This window comes from Chiroxiphia lanceolata, chromosome 8 (genome assembly GCF_009829145.1).
Source record: "Chiroxiphia lanceolata isolate bChiLan1 chromosome 8, bChiLan1.pri, whole genome shotgun sequence".
Lineage (NCBI taxonomy): Eukaryota > Metazoa > Chordata > Aves > Passeriformes > Pipridae > Chiroxiphia > Chiroxiphia lanceolata.
In genome coordinates, this window is record NC_045644.1 from 31,546,719 (window position 1) to 31,552,787 (window position 6,069).

A 6,069-nucleotide genomic window follows, 5' to 3' on the forward strand; every position below is an offset into this window, starting at 1 on the left:
TTGATAGGTTTGTATGGTCAGATGTTGTGTGGAAACTTGCTTGCTCATGCTGTCATTTCCTGTTAATCCTATACCCATTTCAGACTATGTGACAGCACTAGTTGGCCTGAGTATAGGAACAAGCAGCATTTTCAAATAAACTATAACTGAAGTGGGATGAGCTGTGGATTCTTCTCTCCGTTACTGAGGCTTTAATATCAGCCATATCAGAAAGTGCATCCCCCCCCAATGGGGAGACTGTGCTACTTGCCGGAGCCAAACTCCCAACCCCCTCTGCATGCACTGGTAAGGGATGTGCAGCTGTGTGTCTTTATATGCCCACATATAGTTTAGTAAAACTTCCCCAACAGTAACTCCCCACATCTCATAAAAACCAGCTCCCTGGGTGGGGAGCATGGGCATGAAGGGGAGAGACAAAAATTTCTGACACTCCTTTTTCAAAAGCAAACCACTACACAAACAAGGAAGTCAGAGGTTGCTGGATGCAGCCAAAGTGATCATAGTGAATCCAGTTCTACACCACATAAAAATGGCCCCCTCGAACACGTCAGCATTGCAAGCCTGAAGGGGAAAGTGGCTGCAAGTGAAAACAAAACTGACTCACCTATTTTCCTTCTTTAGCATGAGAAAAAAAAATTAGAAGATAAACAACTACGGTAACTCTTGAAATGCAAACTGGTTTTAAAACTGTCCCTTTTCTATCCACCTTCAGTAAAGTGGAATTATCAGCCAAACAAAATTTACTTCACTTTTGAAGAGGGATTTTTAAGCTTGTAGGAACCCTCAAAATAGGAAGAGGTCAGATGGGACCTGTACAACAGATACAGATCACTACCTGAAAAAAGGCTGAATATTATGAATATTCCACCTTCCTTACAGCACCAGCAGGTTGGTACATGCTGGTTTTATTTAAGTAACTTTTATCCTTCTGGAAATCATACTGCAAAGTGTTTAAAGAGATCTTGAAAGAAAGAGATGCATACAAATAAGCTGAATAATGCCTCCCCAGCACTTGGCAAACTTTCATGAATGAGTCATGCATTACGGCTGTGTCAATCCAGGCTTTGTGTTAGTGATGGTGTTAGATTCTACCCACTCCAGATTCCAATCACAGGGGATGAAGCTCAGACATATAATGGTTGATGTACGTCCTCCACTGTACAATGCACGCTTACTGGTATATAAAAGGAGGGCTGTTCCTATTCAAATACTGAGAGAATAGCTGAACTGGGCATCCAAATGGGAGCATCAGGAGTAGGTAACTGAAGAGATGAGGAGCTGGATCCCAATCCAGCAAAACAAATATTTAGAGTGCAGTAAACCCTGAGAAACCTTGAAAGAAGAATTGCTGGGACTAGATGGTTGATGGATTTCAGACCTAATCGTCCAAACCCATGTAGCTGAGGCTGCAGATCAATGAGCTCCTTCAAAGTCATCAACATTTTCTGTTCCTAAGACCATGATGTCTCTTGTTACCATTAGCTGGAGAGGGTAGGAGGGTGTCAGCTCTTCTAAATGTGGATGGAGCCTCGGGCAAATCCCACCATACTAAGTTCACCTCACTTGTACAGCATCCATCTGCACCTTGGAGCCTCAGCACCAAACACCTTCCCCTGATGTGGGGAGAAGGTAGGAAGGCTATGGGCACAACAGAGAAAGATAATGGACGATAGAGGACAACAACCAAGAAAACGGGAATCAGAGCAGGGTCACATCCTGCCAGCATTGGCCTCCTACAAAGAAATAGTCAGAAGCCCTGAATCTGGAGACAAACAATGCAAAAGTATTCCCTGATGACGTCCCTTCTGGTTTTTGGTACTGCTTGAGGACAAAAGAAGGGAAAATCACATTTAGGCAAGGTGATACAGGACAACTAACTCGTGCAAAATGTTGCAGCCTGGATGGTAGCCCACACACTTTAGAGATTAGCTGAAGCTCTGAAATGCAATTTGAGCAACTTCCTTTGATGTGCCATCTGGTGAATAATTTACTGGGAATGTCTTAATTACATCAAATATCAATGTGCTCAGATTTTCTCAGTGTTTAGGACTCTGCCTGTGTATTGCACTCAAGGAACAGACATATTAGTACAGAATTAAACTTTACTGCAGTGCTTTCTCCCACAGTAATAAAAAGAATCTGCAGCATATTACCACTATGGCCTCAAGCACTAGATTTTGGAAGTGCAATATTTCACTATTACCTCAAAAAGGCTGCTACTCTACAACCAGCCTTGCCCATGTTTCCAAAAATTTATAAAAATAGAAACACATCTGTGGCATAAAAAAAGTTTAGAAGCATATTTCCCTATTGAGAGAACATACTGGCAGTGCACTCTAACATCAATCACACGCATTTAGACCTAGAGAAGACTTAGACTTTAGATTTAGTAGATAATGAAGAAATTTTGTACAGTGAGGGTGGTGAGACACTGGCCCAGGTTCCCAGAGAGGTGCAGGATGCCCCATCCCTGGAAACATTCAAGGTCAGGTTGGACAGGACTCTGAGCAACCTGATCTAGTTGAAGATGTCCCTGCTCACTGCAGGGAAGCTGGACTAGATGGCATTTAAGGGTCAAACCAAACTATTCTGTAAGTCTGTGACATCCATTCCTCATACTTCAAATGGAAATCCCATTATTACTGTTCCCCCTCCCTAAATACTGAGACTAAATTAGGGTCATATTTAAAAGAAATAATAATAAAAACCCAAACCAAGCAAAGAAACAAACAAACAAAAAATCCACAAAGCTTTCTGGCCTCTAAATATATATTTATATAAACCCAGAAGCACAGCTAAATGCATGAAACTGATATAGTAACGTGGTTGCTTCACATCAATCTGAGGTGGACACCAGTGTGCGATGCACACTACTGTACTGCATTTACTCCTTGTATGCTTGGATAGTTACAAGGGTTATTAAGACGGTTTGAATAATTGCATGATCCAGTGTGAGGGTCCAAAACTGAATGCTTTATTTGACAAGCTTATCAAGGTAACTAAACATGCTTATCAATGCTTTGATGTATTGACTTAGAATGAGCTAAGAACAAAATTCTACAGCCTTACTTTTAACACCACAAGTGAGAATTCATTTTAGCAAGAAGACTCTTTTTTCAAGGCAATGTGTAGCTTTTATAAAATGGAAAGTATGATTATACGTGTCAGAATAATTTGAGCCACAAAGCTTGGCATTATAAAGGCATATGAAGGAGTCATAGCTGTTTAAAGGTGCCTGCATATCTCTGTAGTCAGTTTTAAGAAGCATATGAAAGTCTTGCTATTCACTTCAACCTGTTAAAACTTTGCTTTGTTGGACCTGTTTTTATTGCATAAACCTAGAAAACTCTTTAAATCCAATCTGTATGTAAACACAGTGCCTTTTATAGCTGTCACAGCGATGTGGTCTTGCTTGCAACTTTCTAGTCCTTTTGTATCTCTGCAGTTTATCAGTGATGTATGGTGTGTGTTAGGGTAAAAGCAATGAGGCAAATATGTGTTTAAAGTGGCAACTTATTAAAAGCAGATGCTGTGAGCTTTTTTGGTATAACCTGATTTGATTATTCGCATGAAATCCTGCATGAACCTTAATATGAATTATTAGGGAATCTTTTCTTTTGCTGAAACAATTAGGAAACACAGGCAAACATTATCTTAACAACAAAACAAAACTTAATATTATATGTTACACTAAGAGGTTCTGCTGTAAACACAAAAGGCAAGGTATTCGGTGATTTTTACTTCACAGTTTCTGGTCTGTTGCTGCTTGTTCGAGTTCACGTTCCGTGTGGTTTTTGAGGTCGATTTCATTTCTCATTTGCAGATATCGCAGGAATCTGGTAATAGTTCTTTTCCTTTTTGCTGAAAGTAGCTTGCCTGTTCAAGCACACATTCAGCGTTCTGGTTTGTGAGACAAACTTAGACTTTTTCGGTTAATAACCTTATAAATTTACAATATCATCTTTGACTTTTAGTCGTAGGAGTATCTTAGAGGGTGACAGTATAAAGGCAGCTTGTAGGAGCTTTACTTGGTTTCTAAACTTTCTTTGAAGAAGGTAGCCTTTTTTTTCCTCTTTCCCCAGAGGTTTTGGGTTTGCCCCGCCCCCCCCCCCCCCCAAAGGGCTTGTTAGACGCTGGCTACCGATAAGGAAACTGAGTGATATAAGGGCTTTCTGGTTGCAGTGCCTTTCTTCCCCCATCCTACACGGTAGGGAAACTGAAAGTGAGAGAGGAGAGGTTTTAGGATTTCTGTCCTCCTCCCTCCCCCCCCCCCCCCGGGCTGCAAGGCGAGATAATTTCTTTCCCCAGCCAGAAGGTTGTAAAGTTGCAGTTTTTGTGTGAAGCAGGAGGGTTTTACCTTTTCCTTTCCCCAGAACAGGGGCAGAAAACGAGAGAATCTACTTCTCCCGAGAAACTGGCAGTTCAAATTTTTCTGGGTATGTAGTTTTCTCTGGCCGGAGAGATCCAAATCTCTCACCTGGTTACTAGGCAACAAGTTAGTCTTATTGTGTGACTACTAACCACGTATCTCTTACTCTGCTAAGGCTGTCTGTAGCAGAAGGGTTACCTTTTTTTTTTTTTCTCGTAACAGAAACTGTTTCTGTAGGGGCTTGTTTTCCTTTTCCCAAAACTCTAGGTTTTTTTTGTTTAATACGATATTTTGGCAGAAGGTTTTCACAGGGGCAAATTACAACCAAGACCGATGCATTTCACTACAACTTTTAGCACAAAGACCCATTCCCCAGGAGAACCACCTAAAGCTTTTTGCATACCCGTTTTTTAGTAAAATGCAATTCTTTGGTTTTAAGTTACCCACAAGTGATTAAAAGGACTGAAGAGAGAGATTTTGCTTTTCTTTCCTGATCACTTACGTACGGCCCCTCCCCCCGAGCTGGTCCTCCTTGCCGCCCTCACCCTCGGAGATGGAAAGGCAGGTTCGGGGCCGTGCTGGGTGGCTCGGAGTTGCTGAGGGAGCCGGTCTCGTAGTTCTCCTGGTCTGCAAACGAGTTCGCGGGCTGGGCAGAGTGTCGGAGACGGCCTCATGTTGTTTAAAGAGGCGTTTTATCGCTTCGTAAACTCTCTTTTGCTCTGAGGACATATTTAGACCCCATTCCCTGAGCAGTTTTTGTTCCGGGCAGGTATTTCTCCCGTCTTTTTTGTTTCGGCGCTATTTGCTTCCCCTGGTTGCTTGAAGCAGCCTTGTTTCGATCTGGAGGCTCTCTTACCTCCGAGTACTTACCTAGCCCTGTTCCTGCAACCGCGTACCTCTTGTCCAGCAGAGAGGACCTGTAGCGCTTTTCTTTCGGTTCGGTTGTGAACAGTCCTGGAGCAGGACCTCCTTTCCATCCTTGCCTCTATTCCCGTTCAGGCCCCATTTGAGACGGTTTGAATAATTTCTCGGGGGTGGGGGAAAACCCGGACTGGAATTTGTCTGGAGCACGGAAAGGGGAAAAACCCGGACTGGATTTTTCTGGACTACGGAATGGGGGAAAACCAGGACTGGATTTTTCCGGAGTACAGAATGGGGGGAAACCCCAGACTGGATTTTGGCCGGAGTACGGAATGGGAGGAAACCCGGACTGGATTTAAAAAAAAAAAAAAAAATACAAAAAATGAAGGGTTGAACTTGATCTGAGAGGTTCTTTCCAACCCAGCTGATTCTATGATTCTATGATTTAAAATCACACAAACAATTATACTCCCCCAAAGCCAAGGCCAGGTTATACCTATTTACACGTGCCAGTCGTATCTTGCCGCTTAAGTGCTTTTAACTGCGTTATCCTTCAGCATCTCCCCGACACGCCCCGCGTAGCTCACTCATTGCTTTGCTGTGACCGCTACCAGCGCCCTGCAAACATCCCCCCGCGGACCCCCCGGCCCGGCGCCCAAGGCAGGCGGGGGCAGGAGGAGGAGAGCGACCCCGGCCTTGAGGCCTCGGCCAGGTGCTGCCACCCACACCCACCCGCAGCATCCCCCGCCGGGCATCCCCGCTCCGCATCACCATCCCCGCCGGTCCCCTCTGCCCATCTCCGCCCCGCCCGCCCCGCCCCGCGGCGGCGGCGCCGCGCC

The 6,069-nt window shown here is 44.0% G+C and overlaps 1 protein-coding gene across 2 annotated transcripts in view; it reads right to left on the reverse strand.

Moving 5' to 3' along the window:
- The window catches only part of RTKN2 (rhotekin 2), a 186,768-nt gene that overhangs the window by 180,136 nt on the left and 563 nt on the right, over positions 1-6,069 (reverse strand). Inside the window, exon 2 of one of the 2 annotated variants that reach the window (XM_032695698.1) lies at positions 5,240-5,431. The gene's annotated coding sequence lies outside the window, so the exon portion shown is untranslated. Of the gene's footprint in view, positions 1-5,239; positions 5,597-6,069 lie in introns of those variants that run through there. The other variant, XM_032695699.1, reaches the window with a different exon arrangement.